The sequence below is a fragment of the Thermobia domestica genome, chromosome 3 (assembly GCF_964235325.1).
Source record: "Thermobia domestica chromosome 3, izTheDome1.hap1.1, whole genome shotgun sequence".
NCBI classification, from domain to species: domain Eukaryota; kingdom Metazoa; phylum Arthropoda; class Insecta; order Zygentoma; family Lepismatidae; genus Thermobia; species Thermobia domestica.
This window is the reverse complement of record NC_137456.1, coordinates 290,806,619-290,825,710: the sequence shown is the minus strand read 5'-3', so window position 1 is coordinate 290,825,710 and position 19,092 is coordinate 290,806,619. Positions and strand designations below refer to the sequence as shown.

Genomic DNA, 19,092 nt, shown 5'->3' with positions numbered 1-19,092 from the left:
GGTACAGTGTTTCCAAAACAAGCCTTGACCTGTGGATGTATTGGTTGACGATGTGTGCATCATAGCAAAATTAGGTAGTACAGAAGAGCTTGTTGAGTCATTATTACCATAAGATAACCTTAACGTGTCTTGAGAAGAATTCGGGAGAATAAAGTATCGGGAGAATAATTCTCTGCAACATAAGCGTAATCAGGAATAGCATGTACATCTAGTGGCCACAGTCCAGTTTCTTTAAACACACTCGAAACAATTACAACAGTAGCATAAGTATTCCATGTTTCGTGATCATGTCAGAAAATTCTAATCTTGTAAATTCCCTGTTGTTATTAACTTCAAGATTGTAGAACTTATATCATCCATGTTATTAAAAATTATGTCATACTATTTTTAAAACGTTACTTCAAAAATGTGTACTTTAGTTAACATTTGCAAAGCTACTCACATCCATTTCTTTCGTAACTTCCAAAAAATATGTGTGCCCATACTAAATGAATTCAAAAGATCATATTTCACTAATTGCTAATTATATTTTTACGTGTTGTAGTTTGCAACTCTATTTATAGGAAAGAAGCGTCAAGACGACTGGCGTTGTACTCATAGGCAGAACTCACTATAAATTCTGTGGCAAATTATGTACAATACGTAAATACCAAGTTATAGCTTATTATCCATTTTTGTGATTTAAATATAGCTCCAAAAACCTATATGTTTTTGTTCTAGGCACCTGTAAACTTGTCTTGTCTTTCCCAATAACTGCAGCGAACGAACTTGGACTCCTCTCTTCAAATTTACGAAACTCCGCACAATGCTACCAACTTCATTGTTATCCTATTACGCAATGTATGTGTGCGCTGTGTGACTTTAATTTTCTTGCTGCTCATATTTCCGGACTGTGAATATTAACCTCACTTCCCCAATAGTTATATAAATGTTCTTTCATTTAACATGAATATGTTTGGGGAAAAATTATGCATTATACATCATCTATTGTAACAGAAAAACAATTATCTACACATAAACAAGGCGAAAGCTAAACCCCATAAAATTTGCAATTATATTTTCAATCTTTTGATTTATGATATCCTAGCATTGCGTATTAGCATTTATAACAAGACCCCGTAGTTTTGCAGTGTTGAGTCACTCTTTAACTTTCATCTTTCAGTAGTTTAAAATGTTATCAGCCAAAAAGTCTAGCAGCTGTCAGTTATTCAAAGTCACACCATTATATACTGTATGCCATCGTATCGTTTCTTAAATTACCGTGGGAACGGAGGTTAGTGCTATTGTGGCGAATGGATTATAAATCCAGACTTCTTGAATCTACAACATTGATTAGTGAAAAATTAATAAATTCTGTATACGTTGGTGATTCTTTTAAATAAAACTATCGCTGCTATTGAATCCGGCTTTAGGTTGTCGATCTGTATTAATACATATACTACAATTGATATTACAATAAGAACTGGATACACGCAAGTTTGGAATAAAATTAGTTAAATCGAAAATAAAATTCATCACACAACAATTTGATAGCAATACTAAAATTTAATATTGATAATTTCTTCCCTGATCCTTTATCACGTCACAAACATGGCTAATTCCATTACTACTATCTTTAGGCATATATGGGAACATGATTTGCATAAATGCACCCAATGTGCGTACTTGACATAGTTTTTTGACTGCAAGTGCTTAGTGATATTCACGTCCTTACGAGAACATTTTCACATGCTTATTCCGCAGAGTATATCTCCCCGAATGCTACTTTGGGCTACCTGCAGGGGGCGCTGTTTTTCCCGTTGATCGTATCCATTGTTCACGAAAACTGAAACCGCCAGTGATGAGTTTAAACTAATTTGTCCGCTGTCCTTATCAACAAATAAATGCCTTCTTTATTTAAGATATACTATGGATTTCAACTGGTGTCCTGTAAGATGAGTGTCCAAAGAAATTGAGCAATGATAATCATAGGTTGCAATGTCAGGTAGTATGACGGATGCAATAGTATTTCCCATCCAAGACGTAGAATGGTGTCCCGGTCCTTCCAGCTACGTGGGCCTAGCGTTCTCCTGTAATATTAGAACTTCTTAGCAATTCAGAAGTGCTCCAGAGCTTTAAGGTTTCTAGAACATTGTTCACCTGCTGACAATACACATTTCAGTGATGCGCTGAGGAGCTGGTAGCAGTCCGTGATGAGTGTGGTCCACCAAACGACTGGAGGACCTTCTTCTGCTGCAGTTCTGGTTTATGCTGTTTTGAAACAGGTTCATTGGATGCTAACCAATAATGACGGCCCCTTGGAGCCTCGTACAGGATACACTTCTCGCCACATGTCAACATACTGTCCAGAAATGCCCCCTTCCTCAGACTAGACAATAAATAAAGAAGGAAGGTATCTGCTCGCGATGCCCCCTGTTCCCGGAATCAAATACTTTGGGACCCATTGGACCCAACATATAGTGTTTCCCAAATTGATGGATAGGCTGCCGAATAGTTTCTTCACTCAGCGAACTGTAGTCTCAGTTCGTCACATGCCTGACCACTGTTCGCCCCATTACTACCTTATGATCTTCATTTTGTACATGTGTTGTTGTTCTGACACGTGGTGAGTCTACGAGTGTTTCGTCACCGTCCTTAAACTTGATAAACCACCGCTGTAATGTGCGCGTAGTCACGAAAGTCTCACTAAAGGCCTAGCATATCTTCCACCTTGTTATAGCTGCGTTTGACCCCAGTTTAAACTCGTACAACATACACGCCCTCTGTTCAGGTTCCACATTCACTTTGTCCTCAGGTAATTTCACGTTGTAACTGAACTACCACAACCAGGTAGTATTTGGATATACCCACACCAACAGCTGACGGATGTGAGAGCCAACTAAACAATGACCGCCTCAAAAAGCGACACACCTTTCTTTGTTAGATTTATAATAGTATAGTCTTATTGTGGGAAAACAGTGGACAGTTGGGATCATGGTGGTTAGATAGGATTTAGAATTAGGGGCCGCACAATTTTTCAGCCGCCAGGGCCAAATAACAGCCAGTCTGACACTCATAGCATATATCAAAGTTCTGGAAACTCAAAGAAGACAGGCTAAAGTATCATAATTCAGAAGTAATTTGAATGGGAGAATTACACTACACTGTTAAACTCGTAGCCATTATTCGACACACATTTCATCTAAAAAAATATGAATAGTAAATCTACTCAATTCGAGTTAAAACCTTATTGCTTTAAGTTATGCTTTTTTCTTGCCGTTTTGGTTTGACAAGGTTCTCAAAATGATCGTTTCAGTAAGACAAGGTTTTAACTGCATTATACTGATTTTTCAAAACTAAAATATAAATTCCCATTTCCAACGTCAAATATTTAAATTTAAACATTTGACACTGATGGCAGTTAATCAGTGTATAAAACATCATAATTATCAGTTTATAAATAAAACAACTATAGCATATAAAACGAATCCGGGCGATGACAATGAAACACACTAGTCATAGGATGGTGAAATCAACAATTGGGTTATTTTGCTTACTTATGTGTAAAACTTTGCATAGAGCATAATAATCATCTCTCTGCCCTGCTACTGAGAGTAAGGGAAAGCTTGTATTACAGCTTAGGCACCCATCAATTATTTTTCACCTTTCAATACCACGTGTTTCGTTAGCATAATGATCCGTTTTTTTCCTGCGAACATCCCTCTTGTTTTTAGATATGGTGCACAATCCGCGATATGGTAACTACAATTCAATTCTTGTTTGTCTATAACAATTGGACTCACCGAAAAAAACACGAAAAACGGTTACCTCATCCTCTTCCGAATGATTTACCACTTATCAACCTGACTAAGCATCGGAGACGGTACACCCTCAGTCTTTTACCCGATTCGTTTCCCGGTTCCACGGGCTACAGCTCAATGTGCTTGCAGAGTTCAATGTTTAGTTCCACTTCCATGAAACCTAAATGGAGAACGCCCATTATTTACGGCGATATAAACGAAACGTATCGTAAACATGCTTTATGGTCATTTCCATGGTATTGCTGACCGATTTTGACCATGTTCCTTTTGAACAATTACAACAGTTGTTTATATGTGCAGGTCTTAGGTCACAACCTCTTTCCACACCCAATTGTATATATGTTATGCAAACGCGAAATTTGGGTCCTTCTGGAACAGCTCCTTATGAACATGTATTTCGATCTTCAGGATATACTGTTCTAATTATAACAATCATTTTTCATTTAATTATTTGAATTCTCTATAATCGTCTCTAGTAAGCTTATTTCCTTAAAAGTTTCTTCACTTATATAATAATTTAAGGCAGATTGATTACTGCTCTTCTTTCTTGTACAGGAAATTCATGGGTTTATATGTTTAATAAATAATCGTCGTTTCGATTACTATAAAAAAAATCTTAGAAACACATCTGCATAATTATGACCTATATATAAAATTGGCTTCCCTTTATAATTATTTAAAATATGTTAAAGTAATAAAAAAGCACGTTGGGCTTATGTGTCTGATGGGTATCTATCTTTATGTCAGTGTATGCGACCGTTGTCAAGCAACTTAATCAATTCTGGTATCAGGAAAGTTGAAAATATTTGAACGTGTGTCTGCCTGTCACAGTGTTATCTTCTAAGAGAAGCTCGTCTATTTGATTATCCATTGATACGGCACATCACACACTCGGTTTCAATCTATCCCTTACTTGTGTTCCGATTTATGCCGGTTTGCAGTTCTACAACGAAGGCAGCTGTGCCTGCTTACTCTCCTGGAAACATGGGAAGTTGCATCAACTAAGAACATGAGTAACTGGAGAAGTTCCCTTTCATCATCAGTTCACAGAACTCGAGTAACACGCATCGATGTTCTTCTGTCTGTTTGCGTAAAAATTTAGTTTTGGAAGTTTTTTTTTCAAATGTTTCCATAGTATCTTGCACGATGTTCAATGAGGGATTCTCAACTACAGTGACCGCTGCGGAATCGATTTTCGATGACCTTTCTAGGCTGTTGGTCGCTTCGCACTGTGTTGGGGCTCAGTGTTGCCCTGCCAGTACTTTGCATACGACTCCTTTATACATTACCCAGAGGCAGATCCGCCAACAAAACAGGGAGACTCGTGTTTCTTGTTTCCCAATGTTGGAGATAAGAGCCGAAGATAGTTTCATCGGCCAACTAATAAATAATATGCTCAGAAATATGGAATATGTATTCAATGGTAAACAATGTTGAACACAATATTAGTGGCACAATCTCAACTTCTAGAACACCCAGTTTTAGGGTTATCTAAACGTTTCGGAAAATATTTATCGTTGAATCAACTCTAGCATAATATCTTGTATAGTTCTACTAAACAACAAAAATGTCATTTTGGATTTGAATTCAACACCTGACGTTTAGAAATTCCGTACTCTACCTGTGAGCTAACGCAAACACTTTTAAGAATCATAGCTCTATAGAAATGTTTTTTACTTCCAGGTGTTGGATGATAGTAAGACTCATATTCCTTGTAAATTTTGTAAAGTGTGAATGGCAATGATATTTGAATTTACTTCAATGATAGAAGGAGTTAATGTTTGGATGAATACTTTTTCCCTACAAGTCTGTCAAGTTTCTATATTATGTTTCTTATTTTTTATAATGAGATTTACACATTCTATCATTGCAAATTCCAAAATTCGTAAATTTCTACTTTGTGGAGTTCTGAAATAGAAACAATTATGCCACCTATTGGACCAGATTAATTTCTTATATACGACTTATCACAAAACCTCATTTTAGAAGTGTCTAAGGAAATGCACTTACATATGGTTCTGTTTCTCGTGTTAAGTGAGAGGAGAAATGACAATAAATTATTGAGTGGAAGCAACTGCTATACACATATTATAGAATACATTTTTCGTTTTGCACTGCAGAAAAGTGATAATGCATTACACGAATAGAACTGATACTTAATACACACTTTAGTACGCAATTAAATAAAGACCAGTGTAAATAACCTATATTTAGAGCTTATGTACTTGTAATATTTGTAACCAATCGGCAGGTCTTCCGTTTTTGGGCACTAGAGCCAATGCGCGCCACTGTATGTGTTTTGTAAAAGCAATCAATCTAAACTATAAAATGTCTCCATTTGTAAGTGCAAAGCAATTAGAAACGAACGGAATTAGGTCTTTTCTTTCGAATTTTACATTTAATTTCCTGTTTCAAACCTAAAAATCCGATTCACAGTTGTATTTTAACAAAAAAAGGAAATAGTACGTTGACTTCACACAAAATAAATGATTAAATCTACTACTTTCAAAAAGGAAGACATTCCAAGTACAATAAAGTAACCCACGCTCTTCCGTGTATCATTTAGGATCTCATACTATCAAACTATTGCATTCATCATAGATTTAAGACATATTGAGTTCCACAATTTTGTTTCAAAGAAAGTAAATGTTACATACGTTTAAGACAAGTATCCAAATATGTGACATATAGTTCCATAAAATATGAAATATAGTTACTTTACTATAAACTAACTGTAAGTATTGCACAAAATAGTATATTCCTGTTCCCATCATTCACCATCTTATGAGTAATAATTCTCTGTTTCAATGTATCTTTGGCATAAATCTTATGGAACATAATGGTATATTGAAAGATGCTTGCTACATTTGCTGCACATGGCGTTTATTGCAGGTATGAATTGCTCACAAATGACACGGTTGTATTCTTCTCTCAGTGGCTTTGGTTTAAGCAGAGCATTACACATATGTTGTGAGTAACATGATAGCATTTAAAAGATACCCTTAAGAAAGTATTTGATCATTACTTGGGTTGACTAAATGTTTAGGAAACCTCTGTTTCTAACTACTTTATATGGGTGGTTACTGTGAAAACTTTCTGAAGCTTTAGCACCGGAAATTTAAAAAAAATGGAAAACCATGATCTGTTCATGTCAGTTTTATGTGTACTTTGTCTGCTCCTCCATTAATATTTTTTTCATAATTAAGGTACATTTTAATAATCTCATTAACCCTGCTTATTTATGAATAGTTCGCAGGAGCAAAACGCCTGTATTAGATTTTGAATCAGCAAAATAGGCGCCATACAATACAGAATGCATAAAGCGACGAGTATGCTTGTCTTGATTCCATTGGCAAAAACCGTTTAAATATTATTTCTGGTTATCTTTTTAGAGTACCTAGGAAATTATAGAAATCGGGTGTTTCGTTGTTGGATCTATTTTTTCTGTAATTACCACACGTACAACACTGACTTCCTTCTTTCTTTTGTTCCTTATACAGGTGTCTCTCTTTCGTCTTCCCAACTATTCCACAACGAAACCCGACCCAACCATACATATACTCTATTTCCACTGAAGCAAGAAGACGGCACATAGGAATATAAGTACCGTAAAATACACATATGAGTGAATAAATTATCATGGGCGATGATCTTAATCAGACTTCGCAAGAAAACATAAGTTTACTTTCCAGGGTATATAATAATAATAATAATAATAATAATAATAATAATAATAATAATAATAATAATAATAATAATAATAATAATAAAAATAATAACTATGAATTAGATTACAAGTAATTAACATTGATCATAGAAATACGTAAGAGTTCGATTTTTGACTTACACGGCTTTTTAAATGCTTTCAATCTTTTAGGTTTTATTTACGATTGTTAGGTAGCTTAATTAGGTTGAAATGTACTTATGTTACTGACTGTTATCTTCGACCGGTCATACTACTTCGTGGTCGTCGTTGTCCAAGCATCGAATCACAAATGATCACAAAGATCCGCAGCTGGTTCCGTGAATAGGAGTTCTCGTTGGTTCACTATGATGTTGGATGTCCTTTCACAAATAATTCTCTGGAACTCCTCCTTGAATATCTTAGACGACATGCAGTCACTCGATGTACAAGAATAAAAGAGAGTATGGAAAATACGTAAGTATTGAACGATCCACTGCCAATAGTAATGCTGATCCCATGTCAATATTGGCAAGAAAACTGGGGAGCCAGCGAAAGATTACACTTATAGCCCAACCCACCATTTCCTAGTATCAAGGTGAGGAGCTTATTTCAATGAGAGTGTAATACACAGCTCAGAATGTCACACAAACTGTGCATGCGGGTGGCACAAAACAACTACGATTCTTCTCTCTTGGAGCTAAACGCACCAATAAATTGCCTCTGCAACCAACTTTTGCATATAACAAAGCGTGGGTGGAAATGAACGTTTCACGATCTACTTGATACTTTCACGATGTTCCTGACCAAGAACAAAATCTAAGGTAGACGAAAACATGGACCCACTGAGTTGGCAATTTGCACTCTAATTCTTCTTATAAGGTTTTCTGAGCGACTCAAAGAGACGCACACGCAAACATGAATATAAATTGAAGTGCCTGCGAGATAGGCAATTCGAAGAAGTTTCTTTTCATATACGAGGGTTGTTTAATAAGTCCGAATGTTGACTCCGTCTTTCTTATTTTGATTAAAAGCGATAAATGAGCCTTAAAAAAGATGATATTTTCAAACATGTTATTATTTAAGGCTAACTCTTATAACAGTTATCTTTAGTAAGATTGCGATATGAATGTTTGAAAGTGTAAATAAGTGTTCTGAGTACCTCAATTGCTGTATTCGACTATGAGTTAATACATGTTATTTAGATTTTGCTATGCGATTCAACAGTTCGAGTGTAAAGTGTTCTGATATTAGTTGCACATATAATTTTATTTGGTATTTAGAGAGACATTTTTAGCATATAGTGCACAAAATCACAATCTTAACGAAATGACTACCTTTTGTAGATTTTCATATTGCTGATATTTACTTAAGAATATGTGTATATGTCTGACCTTTTCGCAATGCAGTTAGTCATTTCTCTCTTATATAATTTCTTTCTGCCATAACATTTGAAATTGTGTAATAAGAATTCAAACGCTTCTAAGTGTGAGTAGCATGCGGAATTACCATGCCTGTTTCATCATTAGCGTTTCACAAGTCACTATAGTCAGTATGTTTTAGATTACCCTGCGTACTAATATTTAAATTAATGTTATAATTTCTGATCGGGCAGTGCTTTTACAGTCCCTGTCCCTCGAACAGTGCATAGTCGAACAATGTATATCAAAGTTGCAATTATTTGGTCTAGGAATTAATTCGTGCGGTTGGTACGCACACATTGAAGCTGTAGTACAAACACAAAATACATAAATACCTTAAGAAAAATATTGTCCATCGCTAGCCACCACTTTCGCCCGTCTGTCAGGCAATGTACGGATTCCGTGGCGAAAGAAGTCCTCATCCTTGGAAGCGATCCAGTCAGAGACCCATGTTTCGATATCTTCTGAAGAAGTAAACCGCTGTCCAATCAAATCGTTGTTCATGCAATCGAACAAGTAGTAGTCCGAAGGAGCAACGTCTGGTGAATACGGCGGGTGAGGTAAAACTTCCCATCCGACATTTTCTAAATAGGTTTTGACCGGTTTTGCGACATATGGGCGAGCGTTATCATGTTGAACAATAAGTTTATCATGTCTGTTCTCCCATTCTGGTCCTGTTCTGGCCAGAGCTTGCTACAAACGCATTAATTGTCGTCGATAACGTTCTCCATTCATAGTTTCACCCGGTTGCAGCAGCTCATAGTACACCTTTCATATCCCACCATATGCACAGCATAACCTTTGCACAGTGAATATCTCGTTTTGGTTGTGATGGACCTGGTTCACCTGGTTTCACCCAGGCCTTTTTTCGTTTAGGGTTCTCGTAATGGATCCACTTCTCATCACCCGTAATAATTCGATGCAGAAACCCCTTTCTGCTCTGTCGTTGAAGCAGCAATTCGCAAATGGTTTTTCGTCTTTCAACGTCTCTGTCTTTCAATTCATGTGGAACCGAATGTGACATCTTTTGAATCATTCCCATGGCTTTCAAGCGTTTGGAGACTGTTGTTTGATCAACGCCTAATGCTGCTGCAAGTTGTTCCTGCGTTTGACACGAATCCTGCTCGAGCAATGCTGTCAATTCTTCGTCTTGAATTTTTTTTTTTGGCTGTCCAGCTCGCTCTTGGTCTGCCAAGCCGAAATCACCACTTCTAAACCGTGCAAACCACTCCTGACACGTTCGCTCAGCTAGAGCATGGTCACCATACACTTCCACCAAAATACGATGACTTTCAGTGGCACTTTTCTGCATGTTAAAGTAATGCAGCAGGACACCCCGCAAAAACACTTTATCAGGCACAAATTGCGTCATGTTCACTTAACTACAAACTGGTGTTGTTGACGCTTTAATCCACTGCCCTATACTACGAACGATACGCGATGACAGGGGTTTGCAACACATGTGTGGATACACGGAACTGTGGGACGCTCCGTTCGTTGCGCAATCTCTTGTCCACCCGCACGAATTAATTCCTAGACCAAATATATTTTATAATTCAGTGAACTATTTCAAGATCAATATTTTTATATATACAAAATAGTCTAAATATTTCCAACTATGAAATGTAAATATGTAGTATTCTTTACAGATAACACAGACGTCCAACTTCCATCTTCATTCATCCGATACTAAATTTAATCTTTAAAAATTCGCTTTTGATTTACCTTTAAATTCTAAACCTTTGAGGCTGAAGAGAAAACTAAGTTAACTATTGTTCAGTTTTTAGGATCTAATAAACTTTTATAGACAGCGTATCTTGTGCTTTAAATCTTATAACGTATTAAATGAATGCTGCATACTTACTGTGACAACCAATGACCCATTAGTGAAGTTATATAATATTCTTCATTACATGATGAATAACAAGAGCAATCATTACTTTTTAGCTCATTCTCTGTAATGAGAAAAATGATAAATACTGGACATTGATGTGTAACAACTATATTCTATTTTTGATATCTAATAATACAAATTCTAATATTTTATTAAACTTATCGATCGAATATTAGAGAAAATTTGTTGATTACATTGTATACATTCTAATATTAATGTGCGATACTAGCAAAATAACTATAATTTTGTAAGCGATATTGAACATTCTGGAGACTAACATTAGGGTTTTAAATATTTATAGATTATTGGAAAGAGGGATATTAAAGGAAGTACACAAAATTACATTCTGTTTTTAATTGTAAACGCTAATTTTAACAACGTTGTTGGTGACGTGAGGTCCCACGGACACTAAACACTTTTTTTTTAATCTAGCATACTATTGACTTTGAATAGGTGCCACTGCTAGTACCTTTCTCCCTCGCAATTGTTAGTTGTAGCTATAAGTAGCTGTAGAGTTCGGATGTCTAAGCGTCACTCTTACGTTTTGTCGTAGTTAGTGGAGTCCCAGGGACCACACGTCACCAATTGTGTTATTATTTTGTTTGAGGGCAGTGCTCATTACTTGAGTTAATTTGGAGTTTTAACGTCTCCTTGAGCAGTGAGGCTATATGAGACCGGACCTACTGATGAACGTGGAATCCGAACCACACAATCTCCTGTCGGGAATCGAATCCAGGTCTCCGACGGAAAAGGCGTGTACGCTTAGCCACGAAGGAGTTCGGCAGTGTTCACATTTCATACACTTTGAAAAAATTTTCACTTTCTCTTATACAATATGGTTCACAAACCTGGTCCATCTTGTGTGAGTGTATATAATCCTTAATTCACAGAAAAAAACTTAATTACATGTTACATGTTTTATGTCAGAAAGATACAGTGATGCACTGAGAAGAATGTTAGAACAAACCTTTGCAAAATTGGCGAAACTTATATACACTTCAAAATTTCACAAATTTATAAATGCCTTGACTTCCATTGACAATTGTTTTGAGGAGTTCGTTTATTGTAATTTCCATATCAGTGGCCATATTACAAATATATCTTTATATACTTGTCATATATAAAGATATATTTATTTAGATTAGAAAACTTATACCAGATTGTGTTGAGCATGTAATATCCATGCATTATGCCATATTTCTTTATTATATCTATAGTGCGTTATGTCATATAGCTACAGTGTGTAATTAAAACAAGTTTGTCTTTCAAAAGTAATTGTGTTCCTTTCTATATTTAATAATTTATTTATTTATTTATTTCAGAAAACAACAGGCGGAAGCCTAATTACAGTTTTCCATCATGATAATATAATTTAAAATACACATATTATAACAAACTAATACGATAGCAAAATACTTTAAAATACATATAACATGATTTACGCCTTATTTATTTAACCTTGCTACTACCGTGGGGTCCTGTATGACCCCAAGCTAAGTTTAACAGTGTGTAACTGGCCTAATATATAACGTTAAAAAATGAAAAACATTGGATTTTCATGTTTGCTTTGGAACTTCACTTTCGTACATTGTGATTTTTTGTGTGTATGTGAGCGCAAGTTTTTTCTACTTCCTGCACTGAGTACCATTGGGGTCATATACGACCCAAGCAATTATTAATAAATTTTGTATTTTTCGATACATGTCACTGATTATTAGGAGTAAAATTTGATATAAATCACTCTTTAATTGTTTTCTCGAATGTATGAGAAACACCATGCGTGGCATCAAAAAATCTATCTTGCAAAGACGTAGAAAAAAATGTATGAAGAAAACACTGTTTCTGACCTTCCGCCAGAAGACCCTGCAAGTGATGAAGTTTCATCTAGTGACGATTGTGAAATAGATGAAATTTTGGACTATAATAATATAGATGAATAAGATTCAGATTCATATCTAGATTCTGAAGATGACTGTATGCTTAAAAGAATCAAAAATGATACCTCAACGTCTGCACTTACAAGTAGGTATATCCTAATGGACTTCTACTTTTGTTGCATTTGTATTTTTGTCAATCATAGTTGTCAATTGATTTTATTATTTAATGGAAATTGTAAAATACAGTGCGATATACTTTCATGTAATATAAACATCTAAAATAATGATTTGGTTTGTTTTGAGTTTGACGTCACTCGATTATGATGTGTAGACTAAAAGTGACGTAGGCGTACTGAGTGTAGCGGAATCCGAACCAATTTCTTCCTTTAGCTGTACTCCTACTGGGAATAGAACCTGGCTCTGGGTCCAAGGTATGTGTGCTAGCCTCTCGATCCAGCGTGGTCCTGAAAATAATGAGAAATAGCTCCTATTTGAAATCGTAGCCTTGCATTATCTGCTGTATTTCTTGTCCTGATCTATTAGTTTTCTGAACTTTCATGAAATACTCATTTCAGAATTGTTCTTTCATTTGATAATATGATTCCCCTTTTCGTTATTTTTTCCCATTTTTATTCAATATTGTAGAAAAAGGAATTGGAAAAGAGTCCACGGTTATTCCACCTGAGTTAAAGGTGATGACGATAATGAGAATAAATGAAATGTCTGATAGAACAAAGTGGGAGAAAACGGGTGAACCACAAGAAAACCCATGCACACTGTGTTTGTTCACCACAAATTACACTTAGCGCGAGCTGGTATTGAACCAGGAATCTCAGGCACCAGAGATGAAGGTCCTACCAATGAGCCACCGCGGCATATTATTCAATGTTATGTTTCTGAATAGTCCACTAAAATTGTTCCTAATGAGCACGATCAACTACGATGATAAACATATTTCAATCCTTGTTCTGAATTTGATCCTGATTTCTGTAAGTCATCTTATGTTATTACAATGTTGATTTTCCCTTTCTTTTATCTTATGAAGCCGCATTTTGTTCTCAAGTCGGAGAATGGACAATAAATCTACAGTAGTAATCCACTAAGGACTTCTCAGGACTCAGTTCCTATTTCCAACAAATCAATGTCGAAAAGTAGATTTACAGAGATATCTCGATGTTTCCGGTTCAATGACACTCAACATCGAACAAAAATCATAGTTCGGACAAATTATTTCCAATTAGAGATGCTTTTGATTCATGTGGCAGTACGTTACAGGACGCATATATAGCGGGTAACATTAGTATTGATGAACAATTAGTGTCATTTTGAGGACGCTGACCCCTCCGTCATTAGCTTAAGTGCTCTCAACGTTTTCATCATCTGGTTTTCACTCAATCCTGAATGGAGCAGCAGAAGTAATTACAGATTGAGAATATTTATTCTTGAACTAGCTAAGTCTCTAACTACAAAAAAACGACTTCGGCGTTCATAGTTCCCTTGTATATATTCAGAAGCCAATAAATATCGAAAACGTTTTTTTTTGTTATTTCTATGAGCGGTATGTTATGCAAGACATATGCAAAGATGCGAAACATACGCGTATAAACAACACTCAGCTATTCTTTGTGTAAAATGGGACAACGACTAAAACGACAGTGTAATTTTGTACAAGCTCTTATGTGTGCAGTTTGTTTCTTGGAGATCAAAATTTCCTACCCCCCCCCCCCAAAAAAAACACAGGTAAACAAAAATTTAGAGAAGTGTTTTAGAATCAAATTGTATTTCTAAAATAGGCAATTAGACTGGGAAATTGAACTATACTACTAATCATCATCCAAATAATTAAGTTTCCTTATATGTATACTTGTAATTAATTTATTTAAATGCACTATGTTATCAATTTATCAGCACATTAAGCATAATACGTGACCAGAAAAGCTAAGTTAATAACAGTGTATAAACAAACACGATATAATGTAAAACTGGACACCATTAAATGTTTTTATAAACAAAGAAGGCTGTGTTTCTTCAATAAATGAAATGGGGCACCAGTGACCCCAACGGTATTCAGTGTAATGAAAAAATTCCGGTAGTAGCAGGGTTAAAGTACCGTTCTGTCTATAGCTAAAAATGTCTATCTCTGGGTACTTTGCTGACATCTTATTATACAGTAAACACATTTTTCTGACAGCTGATAAATCCAATGCATTAGTCCTTTGCGCTGAGAGATGGAACATGCTATTATGAGGTCTAGTTGCTCTATGTGGGATGTGAAGTTTGATTTCTGATGATAAATATTCTGAATCAGTAGAATGAACTATGACTGTACTATGAATTATTTTATGTAAGAAAGATAAAAAGAAGTGAGTCCTCCTGCTTTAAGTGATTGTGTGCAATATTTGCTTCGAAGATCTTCATACTTCTCGAATTTCGGATATATACCTTTTTTCTTTATATGTTAAAAAGCACACAAATTTATTTTGAATATTTTCGATTGTATTTGTATATTTCTTACTATCAGAACCCCATATTATGGCTATATATTCCATCTATAGGCAATGTATAGTGTTGTCAGGACATTGGTGCCTAAAAACTCTCTTAATAATCTCATCACAGAGCCAATGTTCCTAAAGGCATCACCAACTACTCTGTTGACATGAATATCGAATGATAGGTTTGACTCCAGAGTGACTCTAAGATGAGTTATATAATCCAATCTCTCAATTGGTGTTTGATTAATAGTATACACATTGCGGACATAGTTCACTTCCCTGGTGCATGATGCTGCTTTACATGTTTAATATTTAACAGCAATTCGTTTGATTCACACCCTTGGAAAATAGAATTTATGTTGCTCTTCAAAGAAATAGCGTCTAATTCCGTTGGGATACTACAAAAGATTTTTAAATCATCAGCAAAGAATAGTTCGTAGGAGGATGTTATTACAGGTGGTAAATTATTAACAAATAATATAAATAATAATATCCCTGAGGCACACCAAAGTCTACGACCTATTCCTCAGATAAAATATTTTTGTATCGAACTCGGTGTTTGCGTTGGCAAAGATAGGATGCTATAAATTATTGAAGGTTTTGTGAAAAATTGAATGTCACAAGTATACTTAAAAGTATATCGAGATTAATTACGTCGAACGCCTTGGAGAAATCTGTAAAAATTACATCTACTTGTTTCTTTTTATTAACTTGATTAGCTATAAAATGTGTAAGTTCTGAGAGATTAGTTACAGTTGACCTCTTTGACATGAAACCATGTTGAAAAGGAGATATTACTGACCGTAAATGTGAGTAAATTTTTTCATATATAATAATTTCAAATACTTTATATGGGCAGATAGCAGCGTTACCGGTCAATAATTTTTTATTTGGTCAGTAGCAGAACATGTTTTGGGAATGGAACAAACGTCACCAATCTTCCATTTCATTGGAAACGTAGATGAACCTATTGACTTGTTGAAAATAACCTGTAGGGGATGTTTCAGTATTTCTGAACAGCCTTTAATGATAAACGGCGGTATTTTATCCGGCCCACAATATGAACGTAGTTTAAGTTTTTTTTATTAGCATTCTTAATATATTCGATGTCTATAAAGTTAATAGTTAATGTATCCACAATTTCCGAATTATTGTATTTCTCCATAGAAATTAGATTATAACTTGATTCATTGTGTATCAAAATTTGCCATAAATGAATTTGCAATAGCAGCATCGTCACTACAAGTTTGACAATTATAGTGGAACAAATTACTTACCGAATTCCTCTTTTTATTCTTAACATACATGCAGAAAGTCTTAGGATTCATTATAATATTGGCTTCTCAGTTGCTTAAGTATGCATTGTATGCCTTGGAATTTTTTTTTAGAAAGAGCTCTCAATTCTTTAAATTTATTGCATTGCTAAAGTGCGTCCCAAGAACCCTGCTTCCATTTCCTATGGTGATATGATTTGTTCTTAATTATTCTATCTATGTCACTTAAAAACCAGATAGGATAATTGAATTAAGCTCTTTTATTCGGGATGCACCGGTCAAAAATAGAATAGAGTATATTATAGAAAGAATCCACAGAGCTCTCCACAGTCAAACTATCTGTGATAGGTTACCAATTTGTTTGCGATATTTCACGGTACAGTTGATAAAAGTCAGCTTCAAAAAAAATATAATCTCTTACTTCGCTTTTCGTTGAACATTTAGCATTTCTAAACTTAATATATTTTTATTCACTTAGTAGGGCTGGATGTTAAGCATCCTCAGATACAAGGGGAAGGCGTTCGTGTATGATCTCTACGCTAGTAAGGTTTGAGAGTATTAAGTCAAGCGTTTTCCCGTATGATTTTTTAATATTATTGAGAGCTCGTAAATTATAAAAATTCATTTAATGAAATAATTCTTGACAGGTTCCAGTAGATGCTAAGGAATTAAAATCAGTTCCCGTGACCTGTGAGAGATTATTATCACCTATCAGAAGAATGTTACTCCCTGCTTGTAGTACGATGAATATGTATTCAAAATATTCTCTATATGTTGATCGATGTGTTACCCTGGTGCAATATACAGAAGGCATATATATTGATGAGGAGTTAGGTTTAAATAAAATTATATTTCAAAAATATATTAAAATTGATTAAAATAAAGACAAGAAGATATTGTAGAATTGAAGGCAAGAAATTACAAAATCAAAATTAGGAAAAGTAAGACATTAATAAGATATTTCAAAATTATGGTGAGACTGTTATGTTGTACAAGTTATTGTTTTTGTTTTGTAAGTTTGTAAACACAGACATGTGGATTTGTAATGTTATGACGACGAATGACAACAAATAACCAAATTGCAGTGTAAGAGTTATTGTAAGATTTGTTTGTTAACATCAACACAATTTTTGGGATATGACAAAACTGTGTGATTAGGGAGATAGATGTCTGGAGATTTTGTCTATTTGATGATCCTTGCAAAAATGTGAATTTCAACAATGAGATAAGAAAACACGTGAAGTGGCGTGAATTGAGATAGCAGTTTAGACCTCAGCTTTTTCCAAATAAATACCCTACTAAGGATGAAACTGGTATCAGATTACAGGATCATATAAGAAGGAGAGATCAGTCAAGAAGGATCAGTCAGAGAAGCAGATAGCGAGTAGTTTATGACAGCGAATAGTCATGGTGGACTATTATCAGTAATCAACTTTTATAATCGTTTAAGTTCTTACTTCAAGTAGTTGCATGGATACTAGTCATCAGGAGTTTCACTAAGCAGCACCTTCTTTCCACAAGACAACCATCATCTACAACTTAAGAGGTATGTGTTTGCTATCTGATCTCGCTATTAAATAGAGGAAATAAACAGAATTTGTGAGTAGTGATCTGGTAATGTTTTGCTTACCCTGAATACACTACACTTGCACACATCAATGACAACTTACTTAACGAAAATACATATTTTTAATAACGAAACTTGGCATTATATTTGTGGTCTTTAAGATAAGTTTATTAAGTATTTCTTGGACATTTTAGAGAATCTTCAGAGGATAAAACGAAATATATATATAAATAAACACTTCGTTTTAGCCCTGATTCGTTTATGTACGTTTAAATCACTATGTCATTATAATAAATATACCAACTATTAATCACTAACCATAAATTGCATCCAGATATCGTCGATTTATTCCTTTTATTTACACAAACATATTCCATTTATATTCCTCCATTTCGTGTATACGTCCATAATCATCTTTTCCATGACAACATGTCCTATCAATAACAAACTAATAATCCTACTCATGACAACATGTCCTGTCAATAACAGCGTTCTTTCTTTTAATTATATATAAACTATATGCTTAATTATTGCGCCTCTGATCAATGTTGATAATATAGGTACAGATTAATTATAATAGGGATATATAGGGATATATCGCTGTAAATGTCGCCCAGAACGGGAATTCCGTAACAGTATTACAGTGAAGGAAAGAACCCTGTATATTTTCAAAACATTCACCTTTTGAATAGCCCTCGTACTAATTATTATTACATCAATCCTCGTATTAATTATTATTATTACATCAATATAAATATTTTTCTTTTCTCTTCTTTCTCCATATATATATATCAATTCATTTATAACAACATTTTTCTTTTATTACTAATTACGTATCATAAAACGTCGATTCATTACAAATATCATTTATGGGTCTATTCAAAATTATAACTAATTGATGACTTACGCAGAGTTACTAGTTAGTTGTTCCTCTTTTACATTGAACGATAACATCCATATACAAACAACATTATTTATAATTAAGATCGTCATCTTACCAAAACAACAACAAGATCAGAAGGCAATAATTACATTTAAAGGCTTCAATTTAAAATCAATGTCATAGATTTCAAGTTAACATAATC

At 34.7% G+C, this 19,092-nt stretch overlaps 1 long non-coding RNA gene across 1 annotated transcript in view; it reads right to left on the bottom strand.

The window, feature by feature from the left end:
• LOC145681706 (uncharacterized) overlaps positions 1 to 18,416 on the bottom strand; it is a 118,655-nt gene extending 100,239 nt beyond the window's left edge. The window contains exons 1-2 of the long non-coding RNA XR_014130861.1: positions 18,326 to 18,416; positions 10,768 to 10,858 (exon numbers count right to left, since the gene is read on the bottom strand). This is a non-coding gene — a long non-coding RNA (uncharacterized LOC145681706). The remainder of the gene's footprint in view (positions 1 to 10,767; positions 10,859 to 18,325) is intronic.
• Positions 18,417 to 19,092: the final 676 nt, after the last annotated feature.